The following is a 26,044-nucleotide window of genomic DNA, read 5'->3' as shown; positions in this document are numbered from 1 at the left end:
GGATCAGTTCCTTGTTCTCTCTTTCCTCTCTCGTGTCACGCTTTGGACGCTCGCTCAGGATTTTATTTATTTTATTTTCCGAACGTGTTTTCGGAATTAAAACCTATCAACATTGGGTCTGGTTTTGAAGATCTCAACGCGAGGAATCCAACGATGAAAATGGTTCAAGATTTGGACGCACGGTTTAAGAGGTAAAACATTTTGAGTAAACGGATCTACGAAAAAAAAGGGAAAACTCCTAGGTTTCGACAAGTGGCGCACATACAGCCCGCCACTTGTCATAACCTGAGGAGATGGGAGTGATCTTTGCAAGGGGTACTGCTTAATTAGTGATTTCAGAGTTTCGTAGCAACTCACTTAATGCAACAAATAGTCGTCGCGCTTGCTGTATACGCAAGCAGCTTGCATCAGTTTGTTGGGCTGCATGAAAGCGGCCCAGCATCATGACTGGGCCTGGCTGTAACACATGCGTGAAAAGGCCGGCAAGACAAGCAAGGGTTTTTTTTTCTTCAGAATCTTGAATAAATAACAAAAAAGTTAGGGCATGTACCTGAGACGTTTGTTTCTTTGTGTTGTCTACAAAATCCTGTGGAAAAAAGCATTATTGTGACCCTTGTTAAACTCAAGTTTACAATTTAAAATTATATGAAAATAGGGGAGAATTAAACCCTTTAGCAAAACTGATATAAAAAATATTTCCTACCGTAACAAAAGTTTGTACCCACTAGAAGGATGCAGAAAGTATCCCCTTTAGCACGTAAGTGACATGAATACGAACAACAAATATAAACATCTTTAAAAAAAATAGAAGAGTGGATCTCTTATGTTTACCTGGAGCATTGCTTTGAGATATGTTTACCCTCCACAACAGGGATACTTTGAAGAAGGTCGCCGTCTACCGCGTGTTGATAGAGCACAATGGTTGAGTCGATGTCTCGCGCCAGTACCGGTAAGTGCCTCCAATGGTGAACCCCTCCACACGGTGTGCATAGTCATGGTGTCACACTCGGTTCGGACGAAAAAGCTTGCGAGCATGTAGGCATCTGAGCGAGGGTCGTGGAACAAATGCTTGGTGCGGTGCGAAGCCTCCGAGGTCCCATAGGCAGCTTGAGGATGCAACGGGTGGGCCACTTGCACCCCGACTCAGTGGGCAACAACACCAGCCCGTTGCAATGGATGAAGTCGTGTGATCCAGACGCGTGGAGAAGGACGAGGCCGGCATGAACTGCACGACGATGTTGTAGTCACAAGAGTTAATTGTTCAAAACTACCACATTTGTGGCTAGGGTACTTCAAAACTATCGCCTTTGCCAAAAATCACAAAAAACCACCAACTCTGTGGCTAGTTGTAACACCCACGATGCGGTTATATCTCCCACGTGTCGAAGCACGACTTAGAGGCATAACCGCATTGTAAGCAATGTCGCAAGTGAGGTAATCTTCACAACAACCCATGTAATGAATATGGAAAGAGGTACATAGTTGGCTTACAACAGCCACTTCACGCAATACATGAATAAAGCATTACATCATGCAGATACAATCAATGTCCGACTACGAAACCAAAATAAAAGAAGACTACCTCAAATGCTAAACAGATCCCCGATCGTCCTAACTAGGCTCCACTACTGACCAACTGGAAATGGAAACCACATAATGAACACGAACTTCTTCGAGCTCCTCCTTGAGCTTGGTTGCGTCACCTGCACGATATCATCGGCACCTGCAAGCTGGTTTGTGAAGGAAATATGCCCTAGAGGCAATAATAAAGTTATTATTTATTTCCTTATATCATGATAAATGTTTATTATTCATGCTAGAATTATATTAACCGGAAACATAATACATGTGTGAATACATAGACAAACAGTATGTCACTAGTATGCCTCTACTTGACTAGCTCGTTGAATCAAAGATGGTTAAGTTTCCTAGCCATAGACATGAGTTGTCATTTGATTAACGGGAGCACATCATTAGGAGAATGATGTCATTGGCTTGTCCCATTCCGTTAGCTTAGCACTTGATCGTTTAGTTTGTTGATATTGCTTTCTTCATGACTTATACATGTTCCTATGACTATGAGATTATGCAACTCCCGTTTGTTGATAATTATTCATGGTTGGCGTATTTCGAGATTAGGATTTGTCACTCCGATTGTCGGAGAGGTGTCTCTGGGCCCACTCGGTAATGCACATCACTATAAGCCTTGTAAGCATTGCAACTAATGAGTAGTTCCGCTATTGGTTATTGACCGGAGACATGTCTCGGTCATGTCTACATAGTTCTCGAACCCGTAGGGTTCGCACGCTTAAAGTTCGATGACGGTTATATTATGAGTTTATGTGTTTTGATGTACCGAAGGAGTTCGGAGTCCCGGATTAGATTGGGGACATGACAAGGAGTCTCGAAATGGTCGAGACGTAAAGATTGATATATTGGACGACTATATTCGGACATCGGAAAGGTTCCGAATGATTCGGGTATTTTCAAGTGTACCGGGGAGTTACGGGAATTCGTATTGGGCCTTAATGGGCCATACGGGAAAGGAAAGAAAGGCCTCAAAGGGTGGCCGCACCCCTCCCCATGGGCTGGTCCGAATTGGACTAGGGAGGGGGGCGCCCCCTTCCTTCCTTCTCCTTTTCCCTTTCCTTTCCTTCCCTCCTACTCCTACTACTTGGAAGGGCTCCTAGTTCTACTAGGAAAGGGGGAATCCTACTCCCGGTGGGAGTAGGACTCCCCTAGGGCGCGCCATAGAGAGGGCCGGCCCTCCCCCTCCTCCACTCCTTTATATACGGGGGTAGGGGGCACCCCAAAGACACAACAATTGATCTCTTGATCTCTTAGCCGTGTGCGGTGCCCCCTCCACCATAATCCACCTCAATCATATCGTAGCGGTGCTTAGGCGAAGCCCTGCGTCGGTAGAACATCATCATCGTCACCACGCCGTCGTGCAGATGAAACTCTCCCTCAACACTCGGCTGGATCGGAGTTCGAGGGACGTCATCGAGTTGAACGTGTGCAGAACTCGGAGGTGCCGTGCGTTTGGTACTTGATCGGTCGGATCGTGAAGACGTACGACTACATCAACCGCGTTGTGCTAACGCTTCCGCTTTCGATCTATGAGGGTACATGGACAACACTCTCCCCTCTCGTTGCTATGCATCACCATGATCTTGCGTGTGCGTGGGAAATTTTTGAAATTACTACGTTCCCCATCAGTGGCATCCGAGCCAGGTTTTATGCGTTGATGTAATATGCACGAGTAGAACACAAGTGAGTTATGGGCAATATAAGTCATTCTGCTTATCAGCATTGTCACACTTTGGTTCGGCGGTATTGTTGGATGAAGCGGCTCGGACCGACATTACGCGTACGCTTGCGCGAGACTGGTTCTACCGACGTGCTTTGCACATAGGTGGCTGGCGGGTGTCAGTTTCTCCAACTTTAGTTGAACATAGTGTGGCTATGCCCGGTCCTTGCGAAGGTTAAAATAGCACCAACTTGACAAACTATCGTTGTGGTTTTGATGCGTAGTTAAGAACGGTTCTTGCTAAGCCCGTAGCAGCCACGTAAAACTTGCAACAACAAAGTAGAGGACGTCTAACTTGTTTTTGCAGGGCATGTTGTGATGTGATATGGTCAAGACATGATGCTAAATTTTATTGTATGAGATGATCATGTTTGGTAACCGAGTTATCGGCAACTGGCAGGAGCCATATGGTTGTCGCTTTATTGTATGTAATGCAATCGCGATGTAATGCTTTACTTTATCACTAAGTGGTAGCGATAGTCGTGGAAGCATAAGATTGGCGAGACGACAACGATGCTACGATGGAGATCAAGGTGTCGCGCCGATGATGATGGTGATCATGACGGTACTTCGGAGATGGAGATCACAAGTACAAGATGATGATGGTCATATCATATCACTTATATTGATTGCATGTGATGTTTATCTTTTATGCATCTTATCTTGCTTTGGTTGACGGTAGCATTATAAGATGATCCCTCACTAAATTATCAAAGTATAAGTGTTCTCCCTAAGTATGCACCGTTACGAAATTTCTTCGTGCTGAGACACCACGTGATGATCGGGTGTGATAGGCTCTACGTTCAAATACAACGGGTGCAAAACAGTTGCACACGCGGAATACTCAGGTTAAACTTGACGAGCCTAGCATATAACAGATATGGCCTCGGAACACGGAGACCGAAAGGTCGAGCGTGAATCATATAGTAGATATGATCAACATAGTGATGTTCACCATTGATACTACTCCATCTCACATGATGATCGGACATGGTTTAGTTGATATGGATCACGTGATCACTTAGAAGATTAGAGGGATGTTTGTCTAAGTGGGAGTTCTTAAGTAATAGGATTAATTGAAGTTCAATTTATCATGAACTTAGTCCTGGTAGTATTAGCATATCTATGTTGTAGATCAATAGCTCGCGTTTAGCTCCCTTGTTTTATTTTTGATATGTTCCTAGAGAAAATTAAGTTGAAAGATGTTAGTAGCAATGATGCGGATTGGATCCGTGATCTGAGGATTATCCTCATTGTTGCACAGAAGAATTATGTCTTTGATGCACCGCTAGGTGACAGACCTATTGCAGGAGTAGAGGTAGACGTTATGAACGTTTGGCTAGCTCAATATGATGACTACTTGATAGTTTAGTGCACCATGCTTAACGGCTTAGAATCGGGACTTTAAAGACATTTTGAACGTCATGGACCATATGAGATGTTCCAGGAGTTGAAGTTAATATTTCAAGCAAATACCCGAGTTGAGAGATATGAAGTATCCAACAAGTTCTATAGCTAAAAAGATGGAGGAGAATATCTCAAGCAGTGAGCATGTGCTCAGATTGTTTGGATACTACAATCGCTTGAATCAAGTGGGAGTTAATCTTCTAGATAAGATAGTGATTGACAAAATTCTCTAGTCACCATCACCAAGTTAGTAGAACTTCGTGATGAACTATGATATGCAAGGGATAACGGAAACGATTCCCAAGCTCTTCGTAATGCTGAAATCAACGAAGGTAGAAATCAAGAAAAATATCAAGTGTTGATGGTAGACAAGACCACTAGTTTCAAGAAAAGGGCAAAGGGAAGAAAGGGAACTTCAAGAAGAACGGCAAACAAGTTGCTGCTCAAGTTAAGAAGCCCAAGTCTGGTCCTAAGCCTGAGACTAAGTGCTTCTACTGCAAAGGGACTGGTCACTGGAAGCGGAACTGCCCCAAGTATTTGGCGAATAAGAAGGATGGCAAAGTGAACAAAGGTATATTTGATATACAGATTATTGATGTGTATTTTACTAGTGTTCGTAGAAACCCCTCGGTATATGATACCGGTTCAGTTGCTAAGAGTAGTAACTCGAAACGGGAGTTGCAGAATGAACAAAGACTAGTTAAGGGTGAAGTGACGATGTGTGTTGGAAGTGGTTCCAAGATTGTATGATCATATCGCACACTCCCTATATTTTCGGGATTAGTGTTGAACCTAAATAAGTGTTATTTGGTGTTTGCGTTGAGCATGAATATGATTTGATCATATTTATTGCAATACGGTTATTCATTTAAGTAAGGGAATAAATTGTTGTTCTGTTTACATGAATAAAATCTTATATGGTTACACACCCAATGAAAATGATTCGTTGGATCTCGATCGTAGTGATACACATATTCATAATATTGAAACCAAAAGATGCAAAATTAATAATGATAGTGCAACTTATTTGTGGCACTGCCGTTTAGGTCATATTGGTGTAAAGCGCATGAAGAAACTCCATGCTGATGGACTTTTGGAATCACTTGATTATGAATCAGTTGATACTTGCGAACCATGCCTCATGGGCCGGAACAATGGAGCGAGCAACTGACTTATTGGAAATAATACATACTGATGTATGCGGTCTGATGAGTGTTAAGGCTAACGGCAAGTATCGTTATTTTCTGACCTTCACAGATGATTTGAGCAGATATGGGTATATCTACTTAATGAAAAAAATCTGAAACAGTTGAAAAGTTCAAAGAATTTCAGAGTGAAGTGGAGAATCATCGTAACAAAAATAAAAGTTTCTACGATATGATCGCAGAAGTAAAATATTTGAGTTACGAGTTTGGGCTTCATTTAAAACAATGTGAAATAGTTTGACTACTCACGCCACCTAGAACACCACAGTGTAATGGTGTGTCCGAACATCGTAACCATACTTTATTAGATATGGTGCGATCTATAATGTCTCGTACCGATTTACCACTATCGTTTTGGGGTTATGCATTAGAGACAACTGCATTCACGTTAAATAGGGCACCATCTAAATCCGTTGAGACGACACAGTATGAACTATGGTTTGGCAAGAAACCAAAGTTGTCGTTTCTTAAAGTTTGGAGTTGCGATGCTTATGTGAAAAAGTTTCATCTTAATAAGCTCAAACCCAAGTCGAAGAAGTGCGTCTTCGTAGGATACCCAAAAGTAACTGTTGGGTACACCTTCTATCACAGATCTGAAGGCAAGACATTTGTTGCTGAGAATGGATCCTTCTAGAGAAGGAGTTTCTCTCGAAAGAAGTGAGTGGGAGGAAAGTAGAACTTGATGAGGTAACTGTACCTGCTCCCTTTTTGGAAAGTAGTTAATCACAGAAATCTGTTCCTGTGACTCCTACACCTATTAGTGAGGAAGCTAATGATGATGATCATGTAACTTCAGATCAAGTTACTACCGAACCTCGTAGGTAAACCAGAGTGAGATCCGCACTAGAGTGGTACGGTAATCCTGTTCTGGGGGTCATGTTACTTAACCATGACGAGCCTACGAACTATGAGGAAGCGATGATAAGCCCAGATTTCGTGAAATGGCTTGAGGCCATGAAATCTGAGATGAGATCCATGTATGAGAACGAAGTATGGACTTTGATTGACTTGCCCATTGATCGGCAAGCCATTGATATTAAATGGATCTTCAAGAGGAAGACAGACGCTGATAGTAGTGTCACTATCTACAAAAGCTAGAATTGTCGCAAAAAGGTTTTTGACAAGTTCAAGGTGTTGACTACGATGAGAGTTTCTCACTCGTATCTATGCTTAAGTCTGTCCGAATCATGTTAGCAGTTGTCGCATTTTATGAAATCTGGGAAGTGGATAAACAAAACTGCATTCCTTAATGGATTTATTAAAGAAGAGTTGTATATGATGCAACAAAAAAGTTTTGTCAATCCTAAAGGTGCTAACAAAATATGCAAGCTCCAGCGATCCATCTATGGACTGGTGCAAGCATCTCGGAGTTGGAATATACGCTTTGATAAGTTGATCAAAGCATATAGTTTTATACAGACTTGCAGTGAAGCCTGTATTTACAAGAAAGTGAGTGGGAGCACTACAACATTTCTGATAAGTATATGTGAATGACATATTGTTGATCGGAGATAATGTAGAATTATTCTGCAAAGCATAAAGAAGTGTTTGAAAGGAGTTTTTCAAAGAAAGACCTCGGTGAAGCTGCTTACATATTGAGCATCAAGATCTATAGAGATAGATCAAGACGCTTGATAAGTTTTTTCAGTGAGTACATACCTTGACAAGATTTTAAAGTAGTTCAAAATGGAACAGTCAAAGAAAGAGTTCTTGCCTGTGTTACAAGGTGTGAAGTTGAGTAAGACTCAAAACCCAACCACGGCAGAAGATAGAGAGAGAATGAAAGTCATTCCCTATGCCTTGGCCATAGGTTCTATAAAATATGCCATGCTGTGTACCAGATCTATTGTATACCCTACACTATTTTTGGCAAGGGAGTACAATAGTAATCTAGGAGTAGATCACTGGATAGCGGTCAAATTATCCTTAGTGGAATAAGGATATGTTTCTCGATTATTGAGGTGACAAAAAGGTTCGTCATAAAGGGTTACGTCAATGCAAATTTTGACACTGGTCCAGATGACTCTAAATCTCAATCTGGATACATATTGAAAGTGGGAGCAATTAGCTAGAATAGCTCTGTGCAGAGCATTGCTGACATAGAAATTTGCAAAATACTTACGGATCTGAATGTGGCAGACCCGTTGACTAAACTTCTCTCACAAGCAAAACATGATCACACCTTAGTACTCTTTGGGTGTTAATCGCATAGCGATGTGAACTAGATTATTGACTCTAGTAAACCCTTTGGGTGTTGGTCACATGACGATGTGAACTATGGGTGTTAATCACATGGTAATGTGAACTATTGATGTTAAATCACATGGCGATGTGAACTAGATTATTGACTCTAGTGCAAGTGGGAGACTGAAGGAAATATGCCCTAGAGGCAATAATAAAGTTATTATTTATTTCCTTATATCATGATAAATGTTTATTATTCATGCTAGAATTGTATTAACTGGAAACATAATACATGTGTGAATACATAGACAAACAGTATGTCACTAGTATGCCTCTACTTGACTAGCTCGTTGAATCAAAGATGGTTAAGTTTCTTAGCCATAGACATGAGTTGTCATTTGATTAACGGGATCACATCATTAGGAGAATGATGTGATTGGCTTGACCCATTCCGTTAGCTTAGCACTTGATCGTTTAGTTTGTTGCTATTGGTTTCTTCATGACTTATACATGTTCCTATGACTATGAGATTATGCAACTCCCGTTTACCGGAGGAACACTTTGTGTGCTACCAAACGTCACAACGTAACTGGGTGATTATAAAGATGCTCTACAGGTGTCTCCGAAGGTACTTGTTGGGTTGGCGTATTTCGAGATTAGGATTTGTCACTCCGATTGTCGGAGAGGTATCTCTGGGCCCACTCGGTAATGCACATCACTATAAGCCTTGCAAGCATTGCAACTAATGTGTAGTTGCGGGATGATGTGTTACGGAACGAGTAAAGATACTTGCCGGTAACGAGATTGAACTAGGTATTGAGATGACGACGATCGAATCTCGGGCAAGTAACATACCGATGACAAAGGGAACAACGTATGTAGTTATGCGGTTTGAGCGATAAAATCTTCGTAGAATATGTGGGAGCCAATATGAGCATCCAGGTTCCGCTATTGGTTATTGACCGGAGACATGTCTCGGTCATGTCTACGTAGTTCTCGAACCCGTAGGGTTCGCACGCTTAAAGTTCGATGACAGTTATATTATGAGTTTATGTGTTTTGATGTACCGAAGGAGTTCGGAGTCCCGGATGAGATCGAGGACATGACGAGGAGTCTCTAAATGGTCGAGACGTAAAGATCAATATATTGGACGACTATATTCGGACATCGGAAAGGTTCCGAGTGATTCGGGTATTTTCAGGAGTACCGGGGAGTTATGGGAATTCGTATTGGGCCTTAATGGGCCATACGGGAAAGGAGAGAAAGGCCTCAAAGGGTGGCCGCACCCCTCCCCATGGGCTGGTCCGAATTGGACTAGGGAGGGGGGTGCCCACTTCCTTCATTCTCCTTTTCCCTTCCCTTTCCTTCCATCCTACTCCTACTACTTGGAAGGGCTCCTAGTTCTACTAGGAAAGGGGGAATCCTACTCCCGGTGGGAGTAGGACTCCCCTAGGGCGCGCCATAGAGAGGGCCGGCCCTCCCCCTCCTCCACTCCTTTATATACGGGGGCAGTGGGCACCCCAAAGACACAGCAATTGATCTCTTGATCTCTTAGCCGTGTGCGGTGCCCCCTCCACCATAATCCACCTCGATCATATCATAGCGGTGCTTAGGCGAAGCCCTGCGTTGGTAGAACATCATCATCGTCATCACGCCGTCGTGCTGACGAAACTCTCCCTCAACACTCGACTGGATCGGAGTTCGAGAGACGTCATCGAGTTGAACGTGTGCAGAACTCGGAGGTGTCGTGTGTTCGATACTTGATCGGTCGGATCGTGAAGACGTATGACTACATCAACCGTGTTGTGCTAACGCTTCCGCTTTCGGTCTACGAGGGTACGTGGACAACACTCTCCCCTCTCGTTGCTATGCATCACCATGATCTTGCGTGTGCGTAGGAAATTTTTGAAATTACTACGTTCCCCATCAGTTTGGAAGTATCTGTGAGTCACGGGGACTCAGCAATCTCACATCCTCGCGATCAAGACTATTTAAGCTTATGGGTAGGATAAAAGGTATGAGGTGGAGCTGCAGCAAGCGACTAGCATGTTTGGTGGCTAACATACGCAAAAGAGAACGAGAAGAGAAGGCAAAGGCATGGTCGAGAAACTATGATCAAGAAGTGATCCTAGAACAACCTACGTCAAGCATAACTCCAACACCGTGTTCACTTCCCGACTCCGCCGGAAAGAGACCATCACGGCTACACACGCGGTTGATGCATTTTAATTAAGTTAAGTTTCAGGTTTTCTACAACCGGACATTAACAAATTCCCATCTGCCCATAACCGCGGGCACGGCTTTCGAAAGTTCATAACCCTGCAAGGGTGTCCCAACTTAGCCCATCACAAGCTCTCACGGTCAACGAAGGATATTCATTCTCCCAGGAAGACCCGATCAGACTCGGAATCCCGGTTACAAGATATTTCGACAATGGTAAAACAAGACCAGCAAAGCCGCCCGATGCGCCGACATCCTGATAGGAGCTGCACATCTCGTTCTTAGGGCAACACCGGATGAGTGCTCCGTACAACTAAAACCAGCCCTCAAGTTTCCTCGAGGTGGCGCTGCAAAGGACTCTAGTTCGGACCAACACTTAGACAAGCACTAGCCCGAGGGGGTTAAAATAAGATGACCCTCGGGATGCGCGACTCCCAAGGGAAAAAGGCTAGGTGGCGAATGGTAAAACCAAGGTTGGGCCTTGCTGGAGGAGTTTTATTCAAGGCGAACTATCAAGGGGTTCCCATTATAACCCGATCGTGTAAGGAACACAAAATCAAGGAACATAACACCGGTATGATGGAAACTAGGGCGGCAAGAGTGGAACAAAACACCAGGCATAAGGCCGAGCCTTCCACCCTTTACCAAGTATATAGATGCATTAATTAAATAAGAGATATTGTGATATCCCAACAAATATCCGTGTTCCAACAAGGAACAAACTCCAATCTTCACCTGCAACTAGCAACACTATAAGAGGGGTTGAGCAAAGCAGTAGCATAGCCAAACAACGGTTTGCTAGGACAAGATGGGTTAGAGGCTTAGCTTAGCAATATGGGAGGCATGATATAGCAAGTGGTAGTTATCGCAGCATAGGCATAGCAATAGAGCGAGCAACTAGCAAGCAAAGATAGAAGTGATTTCGAGGGTATGGTCAACTTGCCTGAGATCCCGCAAGAAAGAAGAACGAGTCCATGAAGAAGACAAACGGACGAAGTCAAACGAATCCTCACAAACGCGACACTATCGGAACCAACCCGAAGAAGCAACACCGGAAAGAAGCAAACAACATGGTAAACAACCATCACATAATCATGGCATGATGCACAACCAAGTATGATGCATGCCCGGTTTAATAAAGCATGGCATGGAAAAATGCACAAACAATCCTACAAATTAAGTGGAGCTCAACATGTAACTCCATTGCATATTGACGAAACACCACATTCAAGTTATTTAGTTCGATCTTGTTTATGTACCCAACAATATTAAATGTTGTTAAACATGGCAAGAGGGTGAAGCAAAGTAAAACTACCTATCTAATCAAGTTTAAATAAGGCCAGAAACAACGAACAATAATTCCGAAAAATCCTCATATGCATTTATTAGGTTTGGCACTGTTCTGCCCTAAACATAATTTTAGAGTTGTTAAATGTGCAAAGTAAAGTCACCATGTTAATCTAGGCATTTTTCCACCCCATTTACATATAAAGTTTATTAAGTTTGAAGCTATGGTTATTTAGTTATGAATTAAATCATTTTAACATGGCATGTGGACAAATTTAAACAAACAACAATTTAATCATTTTTGTGTGATGAAGATAGAGCATGCAACATATATGCACGCAGGAAGTTTACAGGGACGAAAGAAAAATTTCCCGGTTGACCTTACCAAACATGGCGGCCAACGTGGAGAGTAAGTTTTTTTTGAGCATCAGTACAGACAGAAGCGCTTATATACACGCGCATACACTCACCCCTATGAACGCACACACGCACACCCTACCCCTATGAGCACCTCCGAGAGACTGAGCCGGCATATCATCTTGAGATTTACGAAGTCACCGTAGGCGCCTCGTCGTCGACGGGAACGTCTCCTCCCACTGAAAGCGCATCGCCGGAAATCCTGAAATAAATCCAGGAATAATGCGAGCACCAGGATTTGAACCCTGGTGAGTTAAGGATACCACTGTCCACCTAACCAACTCAACCACAGGTTGATTTGCATGCAACATATATGCACACAGGAAGTTTGCCTCGGCATTATCCAACGTAATCAGTTTTGCCGGCCTGCATAAAAGCATCGGCCCAGCTTGTTGACCAGGCCTGGTTGAAAACTGGCGTGAAACGGACGGCCTGGTGCACATATTCGTCTCTTTCTATTGTCCACTAACTTTTGTATGACAAGAGAACCAAAAGACCTTCATACGGTATGGGTGGTACTTCAGAATTTAAATTAAAGTTATGATTATTCATATTAGATCTTTACTAGCAAAAGAGTCTGTGCGTTGCAACAGGAGGAAAAAATACCACGCATGCCTAACACAATCAAGGCTGGTCTTGAGATTTAGGGGGCCCAGGGCGAAACAAGAACTCGGGGCCCCTTATATATATTATATAAAAATTATATAGTAATAACAATCGATAGGAGATTTATAAAACCTCACCTTCGCTCCTATAGCTATTGCCGCAATTGTATCTATGATGTTGCGTGAGAATGATCCTTTTTGTGAGATCCACAACTGTTGGCCCGTAACAAGTCGTGTTATTTCGGCATTATGTGCTTGGTACGGTACTTTCTCTGTCCGGATTTATTAGTGCTTGCTGGGTTTTATGGTACTTTTGACCTAACATCTGACTAATAAACTTATGTGTTATATATATCACAGAATAAAGATCATTCAAAATGTTTTTTGGGCATATAAATAATATTTCTTGTGAGTTAAATTCTAACCAACTTTAGGCTAAAACATTCCGGGGGCCTAATAAAGTCAAACTGAGGAATTTTGCAGTAGCATGTAGCTCGTCCCTTGCATTGTATTTGGATTCTAATTAATATACAGAAATACAAAATCATACGAAGAGACAATGAGATAAAACCAAAAATATATTTTATTGGTTGAATGACACAAGATATGCATCGTGTATTCGATAGTAAATTAGTTAGTTAGCAATATAAGTGAGATTGTGAGAAAACAGTAATATGATATACCTGAGATGGATCTCGGACGATGGTGCTCGACAATGACGCACTGTGGACTGGTGCATGGCCCTGGCGGGAGGAGGGAGGCACTCGGCCATGTGCAATGGCTTCCAGCAATTAGGGCCTAGAATAGGCATAGCCTAAGCGTTAGCAATCCATCGATTCAACGACCGATGCGGCCGATACAAAAAGAAATCGCTAGATCGGGGCTTGCCGGCTTGGAGATATGGAATACCGATCTCAATTTTGAAGGGAGAATGGGCTACATCTGTAGATGAGGACATACGCCTGCAGATCCACTAATTGAGGTGTAGCCACAATAGGAGAAGGGAAGCTGCGTCTGCGCCCGTGACTTGCGTCTGCGAGATTGAAGGAGAGCTATGTTTTTTTAGCATAACTAGTAAGCGTGCACGTGCAACGCACGTATTATCATGTGAAAACAATCAACATTCACCTTATAAAGAAACATATATCAATAAAATAAACAAAATATAGTGATGTACCAACATAAGAGAAGCAATAGAGATTTTTAACAATGTTGTAATACAAAAAACTTTGTTGGACTAAAACTATAGTGAAGATATTGGAGAACCCTGGCATTCACTTGTTTTGCTCGAGTAGGTAATGTTGAGAACCGGATCTTTCGTAATTATTACACAAATAGAAAATTGGTAAAAAAGACTATAAACATTTTCAGTGGAGCGCATCATTCATCGTAATCAACTCCATAGTATAAGACAAAAATCTAAAAGGCTGGAAACATAAAACAATGGATCCATCCAGAAAATAAGATCTGCTTCATGACAACAATCAGGAATGTAGCTTGTAATCAAGTTATTTGCTCCCTTGATGTTTGGTTTGAAGCATAGCTGAGACTGCTCAGTCGTATGAAAGATGACATATGATATTGAGTGTAAGAAAGCCTTGAAAGTAGTAGGAGACACCTTAAAACGCAATAGCAGGAATACAAAATTAAAATAGTGAAGTGCATGCTGCCTCCAGAAATCCCTAGCAAGAGACTGGTCTTCTTCCCCACATTATATATGTCAAAAGATACTAAGCATATGATTGACCCATTTAGTTGTCCAGATCACCAGATTAAATTGTAAGCATTATGTGGTTCTTATTTCAGTAAAAAGGAATTTTGTTGAATAATTAACTTAACTGGTATAAAAGAACTATACTATGGGTTGTGCTACGGTAAAAGATTTGTCTAGAAGATAGGAATAAAATACATGCAATTACTCACTAAAAATCTTCTCTGCTCTTACTATTGGGGGATACCAGCTACTTGACTAACAGGGTAATAATGGGACATATGGTGCAACTCAACTCATGTGAGCTAGATTGACAAACTTTTATCGCAGACAGAGATGATCTCCAAAGCAATGGGTGGGATGAAATTCTCGACAACAGCATGCAATCAGGAAATGAGGACCGTTTGATGACTATAAAATTGACAGTAAAGATGTCTCTTTTTCACAATTGGTTGCTCCATTTTTCAGTATTGGTTATCCAACCAGTATTTTTTCAGTTTTATTTTGATATGTGTTTGAAGCCCAAAGATCTTTGCCTTGCCAATTTATTCATATTCAACACATATTACCTTTTGCATCAGCTACACCAGAAACATGCATCCTACTGTCAAGTTTTCATTGTAGTGTACACAGTCTTTTACAGTGAATTGTGTATCAAAAACTTTTATGGTGCTTAATTCTGCTAGGTTGCTTTTCTTCGCTTGAGTTGCTCCTCCCTTTTTTAATTCCTATTAATTACCCGGCCGTGAATCAAAAGAGTATTTAGGTGCGCCAGACTTACAGAACTTAATTCTGAAGCCAAGTGTTTGTTTGATGTTGTAGGGTATCTTTTCTAATGCCGGAGATCTGATTGATTATCACAAAAAATGGAAACGTGAGGATCCCTTGTACTGTACTACTTACCATGGAAGCTGATTGATAACACACCAAAACAAAATCACCACAAAATGGAAACTTGAGGATTCATTCCTCTCTAGTGGAAGGGAAAAAAAATCATTAACCATGCAAGTTGTTTGATAATGCAGAAAAAAGAAAAACAACTGCGGGATACTAACTCTGTAGTAAAAAGGAAAAAAAAATCATCGTCAAGTATTCTTGCACCATAGCTCGATGGCCGTAATGGGATATTAAAAGATTGTTTGTGGTTAACTTCTATCTCAACATGAGGCCAGTCTGTAAAGCTGATTATACTTCCATCTCAACATTAGTCCATGGAAACTGAGTTTTTGGCACAGAGGGTCTGGGATCAAATCCAAACAGCCTCATACTGACCTTGTAAATGATGAAGCCGAATGTTTATGCGTACTCGTGTCGAACACTTCGTTTCTGTACAGCTCAAGCGCAGTGTAGTAACCTAAATTACAGAAGAATATAATTAAGTTTGTCAATGAAGGATTATTATTTGTATACTATTTCTAATTTTGATGTTACTAAAAGTGGGCTTACTGAAGCTGTTGACAATGGCCTTGTGGTTCACCAGTTTCACCTTCTCAGGAACGACAACCTCACCAAGCAGAATCACTCGGCCTCCATTATCACCGAAAAGATATTTCTTGCACCTTACCATGATTCAAATAGTAAAGTAGAGCATAACCTTACAAAGGCTTGCGGCCGGATATGCAAGTATTTATGATTCCCAGAGAATGCAGCAAGAGAACAGAGAAGACCAAGTTGCTCCATTTCCTCTTCTTGAAATTTGGCTTTAGGTCACAGTAGATGATGGGGTATAGGTTGCAGATAAGTCATGCCTCTGAACACCCAGATATAGCGGCAACATCATGTTCAAATTATTGGGAGCATCTACAAATATTATCTCCTGCAACAATTGGACTTTAGTTTTATCATATAAAAACTGGTACTGAAAGAATGAGAGTATCATTGGCAGTGGCGATAAAATTCAGTACTTTGTAGTGAAGAACCAATACATATCCTGTTGTAATCATGCACAAACTTTCCACTTCAATATCATGACGTTGTTGCAGCACGTGTACCATGATTGGGATCTGAAAACCATCCACACAAGTGCATCCTGGCCATATTGACTGTGAGACGACACTGCTTCTCCACACTCAGGAGCGATTTGATTGCGTTGAGGCTGCATCCGTGCCTCACCACCATGTTCACGACCTGTCAACGACTACAAAATACAGTAGTAAGTAACAACAGTTGCAGTCAGCAGGCACAAGCAAGCAGAGGCCACCGCGCATGCATCATACAAACAGAGCACACGCAACATGGATGCGGAGCAACAATACTACCATGCAAGAACGCACACAAGACACGCACGCGGCACAGAGGCATCATCCAGAGAATATGAACGGAGCTGCCGCTCCATGGATGCACTGCTGCCGGCTTCCGCTACCTGCGTTGGCAGAGGGAGAGGAGCATATGAGAGTGGCACAAACATGGTGGGTCAGCGAGAGCATCTAGCACCACTCCAGCGAGAAGCCGAGAGACATCCTCACGTGGTCGTCAGCATCATTAGCGAAGTAGGAGGGCCAACTGCCTCGGATGCGTCACCAGATTGGTCGAGCTGGGCAGCCGCTCGCCAGTGCGCCTCGCCCCGCAGGTTAGCTAGCCTACCCACGTGACGCGAGTTGTGGCCAAGCTCACCGTCCGTGCACGCTGAACGCGCGTGTCGTCGCGATGCGCTAGCTGGCGCGCTGGCCGCCTCCGCGTCGCACCGTCGCCGGCCCTGCTGTCCGAGCCCCACCCACCGCTGCCGCCGGTCTCTGGTCGCCCATGCTGTCGGGCACAGCTGCCGTGCGCTTCTGTGCCATGCGCCTGTGCGGGTGATGTGCTGAGCCCTAGCCCTCCTGTCCACACATAGACGCGTTCCCATCGGTGCCCCATCGTACGTCCCACCCGCTGCCCGCCGCCGGCATGGATGGGAACAACAGGGGCGACTACACAGGGCGGTGAGGCGCGGCCAGCTCGATGGGCGTGCGCTCGTCCTCGTCGAAGTGGCGGCTGATGCGGGAGGGATTTGTGAGGAAGGAAGAACATCGGCAGCCGCCGTCACTGCGTAGGAAGCGGCGGCAGTGCGCGTGCGCGCCGATGCAGTCGAAGAAGCGGAAGGGCGGCGGTGGTGCGGTCGGGTAGTCGTGCAGAGCCGCGTAAACGGGAGCAGTTCTTCTCGATCCAGGACTCCTCGATCTGGTAGTCGTGCAAAGGCGAGGGGCAGAGGGATTCCAAGACGCCTCGCGATCTGGCGCCAGAGAAAGAAGAGTCAGGGACGAACGATTCGGGTGAAAACCATTCCGTAAATCGTGGTAGACAGCGGGGGTCGAGGGATGCGGAGCCTAGGAGGATCGGCAGACGCGACAGACGACGACGTCTGCTGGCAGAACATTTGATCCGAGACGTTGATCGTGATGATAGGCTATTAGAGTAATATGGGCAGTAGGATGTATTTAAGTTGATTTAATCTGAGGGTCCTGGTTATCCTGTGTACAGTTTGTTGTGTGATTTTAGAAGAGGTTATGTTTGCTCTTTTAATAGTAGTAGAGATTAATAGTAGTAGAGATGAAGGAAAGCTACGTCTGCGGGCTGTGCGATCCCTGCATCCCCGGCCTGCCTCGCTGGGTTGGCTACATATGCATGCCTTCGGGAGGGGGCCCCTTCAACTTGGGGGCCGGGGCGGTCGCCCCCCCCCCCCCCCCTCAGGGCCGATCCTGAACACAATAACCATGACCGAAGACCCAACAGGTCCACATGCATTCCATCTGTGTTGTCGCTTATCCTCCTTTCCACCCTCTTCCATGATGGCCTCAGTACTCACACAATCACAATATGTTCGAGTGTAGCCAATTCTAAGGCGTGTGTCTCTCTCCGCATAAGATGAGAACATTTTTACAAATTTTCTAACATTGCTAAAATCATAAACATTGTGAATTCATGAATATTTAATACTATTTTCAAATATTTTTCATAAACTGTGAACATTTTTGAGAATCGGCAAAAAATTAGAATGGAGGAACATTTTTTTGGAAATTGGTGGAACAATTTTGGAAATTCACAAACTTTTTTTGATATAAAAAACATTTTTTTAAATGCATGATTATTTTTTGAATCAGAGAATATTTTATGAATCAATGAACTATATTGTAATTCACAAATAGCTTACGAATTTAAGGAAATACTTCAAAACTCATGAAATTGTTTTGAATTGGCAAACATTTTATTCAATTTCGTTAACTTGTTTTAATACACGATTTTTTTAACGAAATGTTGAACTTTTTTGATTTCATGAACATTTATTTTCAAAATCGCGAACATTCTAAAAAAAATCATGAATATTTTTTGAATCCACAAATATTATATGATCTATTGATCATTTTATTTAGAAATTATCAAAATTTTTAATTTCAGAACTTTTTTTTGAATCTCCAATTTATTTGAAGTAGAAAAAACATAAAAATAAAAAATCAAATTATAAAACAGGCCGCCAGCCCAAAAGGGCGCTGCCTCTTCTCCCAGCGCGCAGAGCGCGTATAGGAGGTCCTTACTGCGCGTGCCGCCCAGAAGGGGGATTTCCCTGTGCGAGACATTTTTTGTCACCTATAGATCACATCAGTGGGTATTATTTTGGGGGCAATTTCGTGACGGTCGGGCTGAAGCACTAATCATTTTATTAGTAGGTATAGGAAACATGCCCGTGCGTTGCAGCGGGATTTATTTTTTAATATACAGACCTATCTCAATATTACACAAAACCAAATGAAGCAGTTGATTAGTTTTTTCCTAGACACATGAACAATAACCAACAACACCTGCAGCATATGCAGGATTCATGGATATATCTTATACTTCGTCGACCATCCATGGATATATGCTTGTTGCTTGTATGCTAATCGTGAAGTCCTTATATAGATGTATTTACTTCCTCTTGTGTTGCGACATATGCAGGGTTCTCCATCACAATTGATCTTTTGCATGGTATCTGGTCGCCTCCCTTTGATCAACAATTTTGTCAGCAACAGGCTCCGCATGGATTTGGCTTCCAAAATGCACCACCCCTTGGGCATACTAGGGGAAGTTTTTCCATACCCTCCTTTCAATCAATGGATGATCTTTGGACTGTGGGAAGGAGCTCAACAAGTTCAACATTTCGGAGGGTAAACAATGCATGCACCTCATCAATCTGGCCAAAACAACATGATGCATACCCGAAGTTTTCCTGTAAATCAATATCATATCCAACAACGGCAGATCATGGCTCCTTGTGAACTTCAAAAACAACAAGGTGAGGGCCTAGACACCTGAACAATAACCAACAACACATGCAGCAAAACAGAAGAGATAAAGTTGTTGCCAAACCAAACAAGAAGTTTCCCAAGGAAAACGTTTCACTACTCCTAGATATGATGAACCTTATGCTGATGTCATATGTTACACTTGTGGTGATCCTATACATCACAAGGCCCAGTGCAATAAACCTATAAATGTTCACTCATCAAATGGAAGAATCCTTGGAAGATAACAAACTTTGTGGGCAATGCACCCTCAGGGCTTGGCTTCTACCATTGAAGTCTCTGATATCAATGCTCAATATGTGGTAATATGAAGAATGTTGGAATTGTATATGTGGAACTAGGGCGAGTTAACAAATTTGAAATTTTACACAAATTTATGCTATCTACAAAATCACATGGCCTTGGAAAACCATAAGCCTGTATGAATGGACCTTCCTAGTCAAATTTCTACCTCATATCCCAGCTGTGCATGTTCCTAGATAACCTCTTTTTGGACTCCCTGCTAAGAATGTGTGAATGTTATAATGTAGAGGTCTGGAAAGGATAATTGGAATGTTATGAAGAACTCCAACATGTTTGGCTTTAGCTTGAGGGTATTGACTCTAAAGTGGGAAGAATTTCCAGTTCCAGAATAAATAGCCTCATCCTATGGCTCTCTACTAGATGTGTGCTGCCAGAGGAATTTGAAATCCTTCTTTCAGGTGGTTAGGATCCTTCTTTAAGGTGTAGAGACTATACTAAAATCGACCATGATAGATTTTTTGGGACTGGGGAAAAACTATTCCAATCAGAGTTACTATGGAACTTACTGAGTTGGATCAAATTGACGTTGAGGTGCTAGAAGAAGATGTCAATAAGGAAAAGTAGGATGATGCCAATAAGGAATGGTAGGAATATGCACCACCAAACATCAATGGAGTTGGAGAGAATGGTCCCTTTGTTTCCTTCATTTCTCTCTGATAGTCTTAAATCTACCTCCTCAATTGGTGACCAATTCAGGTTTAAACATGCTGCACAACAGTTTCTCCATCAACTGGAGGATCCTCTCCCAAACAACAATTGCTTTAATCTACTTGCAGAAATAGAACTTGTAGAAGAAGATTCAGAGTGACTCTAAAAATGATGGTGAAGATGTTGCCTTCAGCCCCACACACGTGTAGGGTAGCGCAGCAGAAAACAAAAAATTTCCGACCTACGCACTAGCCCATGACCACTATGGAGACTGCATACAAGGGTTGAACTTTTCGTTACCGACTCGTAGCGCAACGGAAGTAGAGTCGATAACGACCGGTGGTGCAGATCCCCGCAGCTAGGATTTACAACCTCCCAACCGCGAGGATGTACTCCCTTGTCTGTTCCTCGGACGGATCTCCGGGCAGCCCTTCAGGAGACCTCGGGACAGTCCCTCGGATAGTCCCACCGGACAGATCCTCGGACAGCCCTTCGGGAGGACCTCAGAATCTTAGACGGTCACTTGGACAGCCCTTCGGGAGGCGCACTCGAAACTCGGACGGTCACTCGGACACCCCTTTGTCAGGAGGCACACTCGAATCTCGGACAATCACTCGGCCAGCCCTTCGGGAGGCACTCTTGAACTAAGACCGAAACTACGATCTCTCTATAGAGTTGCACACATATTGTGTTATCTATCTCGTAGGGCTTCGCCGTCCAGAACTTGTTCCCACCAGAACCCAGACAGCCTTCCGGCTCTTCGAAACTATTTCGTTGGGAGGGAGAGAGAAAGCCAGATCATGCATGGCACTTGTATGTCAGAAAGTGTGAGTTTGGGCAGCCCCCTCCACCTCTATTTATAGGAGAAGGAGGGGTGGAGGGGCTAAAATTTCAGCCACATCCATCCATGTCATCTCCAAGATATTTTGGAGCAAAAGCCCAAAAGGTGGCTTTTTAAAAAGTAACCCAAAAAGCACTTTCACTATTCATGACGACATTTTTCAGCGTCCATTCGAACTGAAAAAATTTATGTGGCCTTAGAACATTTCAAGTACCAACTAAAATAATTTTCAACGCGTTCTGAGACAATTCCAGATTAGTGATTTTCATCTGCGAAAAGCATCTGAAGTGGTTTAGGCAGCTCCGGAACATTTTCGGATTTACAAAACCAATTTGACTTAATGGAATACCCCAAAACAACTTTTCAGTTTTACGAAACTATTTCGTTGTTCTCTCGCCGGAACTCTTCCATTGTGTCTGAAACTTTTTCGGCGAATTTCTCTCAGACTCCTTGTCTAGTATTCAGCAGATAGATGACCCTTAAGCGTGTGAACCTATAGGTTTAGTGAAGCATAGACATGACCGGAACACTTTTTGCTCAATGATCAACATCGGAGCCATGGACACCCATATTGACCCCTATACCCACACGAATGAATATTCGAGTGAACCTCCAGTTGCCGTGTGCTATTCCTGTTGCTTCGTGATATGTTACAAATACACGAGGTGAGATTTACTTGCATCTCCGTGGATCAATGATACGTCTCCAATGTATCTATAATTTTTGATTGTTCCATGCTATTATATTATCTGTTTTGGATGCTTATGGGCTTTATTATGCACTTCTATATTATTTTTAGGACTAACCTATTAACCCAGAGCCCAGTGCCAGTTTCTGTTTTTTTCTTGTTTTAGAGTATTGCGGAAAAGAAAAATCAAACGGAGTCCAATTGACCTAAAACTTCATGGAACTTATTTTTGGACCACAAGAAGCCCACGGAGTATCGGAGATGGACAAGGAGAGTCCCGGGCTGCCCACGAGGGTGGGGGGGGCGCCCACCCCCCTAGGCGCGCCCCCTGCCTCGTGGACAGCCCGGAGGTCCACCGACGTACTTCTGCCTCCCATATATACCCATATACCCTAAAAACTTCGGGGAGCGCAATAGATCGGGAGTTCCGCCGCCAGAAGCCTCCGTAGCCACCAAAAACCAATCTAGACCCGTTTCGGCACCCTGCCGGAGGGGGAATCCCTCTCCGGTGGCCATATTCATCATCCCGGTGCTCTCCATGACGAGGAGGGAGTAGTTCTCCCTTGGGGCTGAGGGTATGTACCAATAGCTATGTGTTTGATCTCTCTCTCTCTCTCTCTCTCTCTCTCTTGTGTTATTGAGGTGGTACGATCTTGATGCATCGCGAGCTTTGCTATTATAGTTGGATCTTATGATGTTTCTCCCCCTCTACTCTCTTGTAATGGATTGAGTTTTCCCTTTGAAGTTATCTTATCGGATTGAGTCTTTAAGGATTTGAGAACACTTGAGGTATGTCTTGCGTGGGATACCTATGGTGACAATGGGGTATTCTATGATCCACTTGATGTATGTTTTTGTGATCAACTTGCGGGTTCCGTGACCTTGGGAATCTATGCATAGGGGTTGGCACACGTTTTCGTCTTGACTCCCCGGTAGAAACTTTGGGGCACTCTTTGAGGTTCTATGTGTTGGTTGAATAGATGAAGCTGAGATTGTGTGATGCATATCGCATAATCATACCCACGGATACTTGAGGTGACATTGGAGTATCTAGGTGACGTTAGGGTTTTGGTTGATTTGTGTCTTAAGGTGTTATTCTAGTATGAACTCTAGGGCTGTTTGTGACACTTATAGGAATAGCCCAACGTATTGATTGGAAAGAATAACTTTGAGGTGGTTTCGTACCCTACCATAATCTCTTCGTTCGTTCTCCGCTATTAGTGACTTTGGAGTGACTCTTTGTTGCATGCTGAGGGATAGTTATGTGATCCAATTATGTTATTATTGTTGAGAGGACTTGCACTAGTGAAAGTATGAACCCTAGGCCTTGTTTCAACGCATTGCAATACCGTTTGTGCTCACTTTTATCATTAGTTACCTTGCTGTTTTTATATTTTCAGATTACAAAAACCATTATCTACTATCCATATACCACTTGTATCACCATCTCTTCGCCGAACTAATGCACCTATGCAATTTACCATTGTATTGGATGTGTTGGGGACACAAGCGACTCTTTGTTATTTGGTTGCAGGGTTGTGCATGATTTAAATACTTTGTGTGGTGAAGATGGAGCATAGCCAGACTATATGATTTTATAGGCATAACTTTCTTTGGCCATGTTATTTTGAAAAGACATGATTGCTTTATTAGTATGCTTGAAGTATGATTATTTTTATGTCAATATTAAACTTTTGTCTTGAATCTTATGGATCTGAACATTCATGCCAAAAAATGAAGAGAATTACATGGATAAATATGTTAGGTAGCATTCCACATCAAAAATTCTGTTTTTATCATTTACCTACTCGAGTACGAGCAGGAATTAAGCTTGGGGATGCTGATACGTCTCCAACGTATTTATAATTTTTGATTATTCCATGCTATTATATTATCTGTTTTGGATGTTTATGGGCTTTATTATGCACTTTTATATTATTTTTGGGACTAACCTATTAACCCAGAGCCCAGTGCCAGTTTCTGTTTTTTCCTTGTTTTGGAGTATCACAGAAAAGGAAAATCAAACGGAGTCCAAATGACCTGAAACTTCACGGAACTTATTTTTGGACCAGAAGAAGCCCACAGGGTATCGGAGATGGACCAGGAGAGTCCCGGGCTGCCCACGAGGGTGGGGGCACGCCCACCCCCCTGGGCGCGCCCCCTGCCTCGTGGACAGCCCGGAGGTCCACCGACGTACTTCTTCCTCCCATATATACCCATATACCCTAAAAACTTCGGGAAGCACAATAGATCGGGAGTTCCACCGCCAGAAGCCTCCGTAGACACCAAAAACCAATCTAGACCCGTTCCAGCACCCTGCCGGAGGGGGAATCCCTCTCCGGTGGCCATCTTCATCATCCCGGTGCTCTCCATGACGAGGAGGGAGTAGTTCTCCCTCGGGGCTGAGGGTATGTACCAATAGCTATGTGTTTGATCTCTCTCTCTCTCTCGTGTTCTTGAGGTGGTACAATCTTGATGTATCGCGAGCTTTGCTATTATAGTTGGATCTTATGATGTTTCTCCCCCTCTACTCTCTTGTAATGGATTAAGTTTTCCCTTTGAAGTTATCTTATCGGATTGAGTCTTTAAGGATTTGAGAACACTTGATGTATGTCTTGCGTGGGATACTTGTGGTGACAATGGGGTATTCTATGATCCACTGGATGTATGTTTTGGTGATCAACTTGCGGGTTCCGTAACCTTGGGAATCTATGCATAGGGGTTGGCACACATTTTCGTCTACACTCCCCGGTAGAAACTTTGGGGCACTCTTTGAGGTTCTATGTGTTGGTTGAATAGATGAATCTGAGATTGTGTGATGCATATCGTATAATCATACCCACAGATACTTGAGGTGATATTGGAGTATCTAGGTGACATTAGGGTTTTGGTTGATTTGTGTCTTAAGGTGTTATTCTAGTACGAAATCTAGGGCTGTTTGTGACACTTATAGGAATAGCCCAACGGATTGATTGGAAAGAATAACTTTGAGGTGATTTCGTATCCTACCATAATCTCTTCGTTTGTTCTCCGCTATTAGTGACTTTGGAGTGACTCTTTGTTGCATGTTGAGGGATAGTTATGTGATCCAATTATGTTATTATTGTTGAGAGGACTTGCACTAGTGAAAGTATGAACCCTAGGCCTTGCTTCAATGCATTGCAATACCATTTGTGCTCACTTTTATCATTAGTTACCTTGCTGTTTTTATATTTTCAGATTACAAAAACCATTATCTACTATCCATATACCACTTGTATCACCATCTCTTCGCCGAACTAGTGCACCTATACAATTTACCATTGTATTGGGTGTGTTGGGGACACAAGAGACTCTTTGTTATTTGGTTGCAGGGTTGCTTAAGAGAGACCATCTCCATCCTACGCCTCCTACGGATTGATAAAACTTAGGTCATCCACTTGAGGGAAATTTGCTATTGTCCTACAAACCTCCGCACTTGAAGGCCCAACAACGTCTACAAGAAGAAGGTTGTGTAGTAGACATCAAGATCTTTTCTGGCGCCGTTGCCGGGGATGTGAGTGCTTGAAGGTATATCTTTAGATCTTGCAATCAAATCTTTTTGTTTCTTGTTTTAGCACTAGTTTAGTTTATAAAAGAAAATTACAAAAAAAATGGAATTAAGTTTGCCTCATAAGCTTCATCTTTTTAATATCTTTCGTGAGTATGATGGAAAGGAAAATTGTGCCAAAGTGTTAGAAGAATAATGCATTAAAATGTTTGGCACTAAATATTTGAATGATGAGCATGATTGCAATGTTGTTAGTATGAACTCCTTGAATATCCATAGTACTAATGATGATTTTACTAGTTATGATGAAAATGTCTCCTATAAACATGTCGATTTTTGTGGAGTGCATTGGGTTTGCAAGTACATACCAAATAGGGAAGATAGATATTGCAAGAGGCATAAGCATTTAGAAACTAAATGGTTGCAAGAAAGGC

At 42.8% G+C, this 26,044-nt stretch overlaps 1 long non-coding RNA gene across 1 annotated transcript; it reads right to left on the bottom strand.

Moving 5' to 3' along the window:
- Positions 1–15,454: 15,454 nt before the first annotated feature.
- LOC119273686 lies at positions 15,455–16,418 on the bottom strand. The gene is made up of 3 exons (XR_005134947.1): positions 16,251–16,418; positions 15,793–16,162; positions 15,455–15,700 (listed from the first exon to the last, which is right to left on the bottom strand). It is a non-coding gene; the product is annotated as an uncharacterized LOC119273686 (long non-coding RNA).
- Positions 16,419–26,044: the final 9,626 nt, after the last annotated feature.

Source organism: Triticum dicoccoides, chromosome 3A (genome assembly GCF_002162155.2).
Source record: "Triticum dicoccoides isolate Atlit2015 ecotype Zavitan chromosome 3A, WEW_v2.0, whole genome shotgun sequence".
NCBI lineage: Eukaryota > Viridiplantae > Streptophyta > Magnoliopsida > Poales > Poaceae > Triticum > Triticum dicoccoides.
This window is presented reverse-complemented; position numbering and strand designations above follow the sequence as displayed.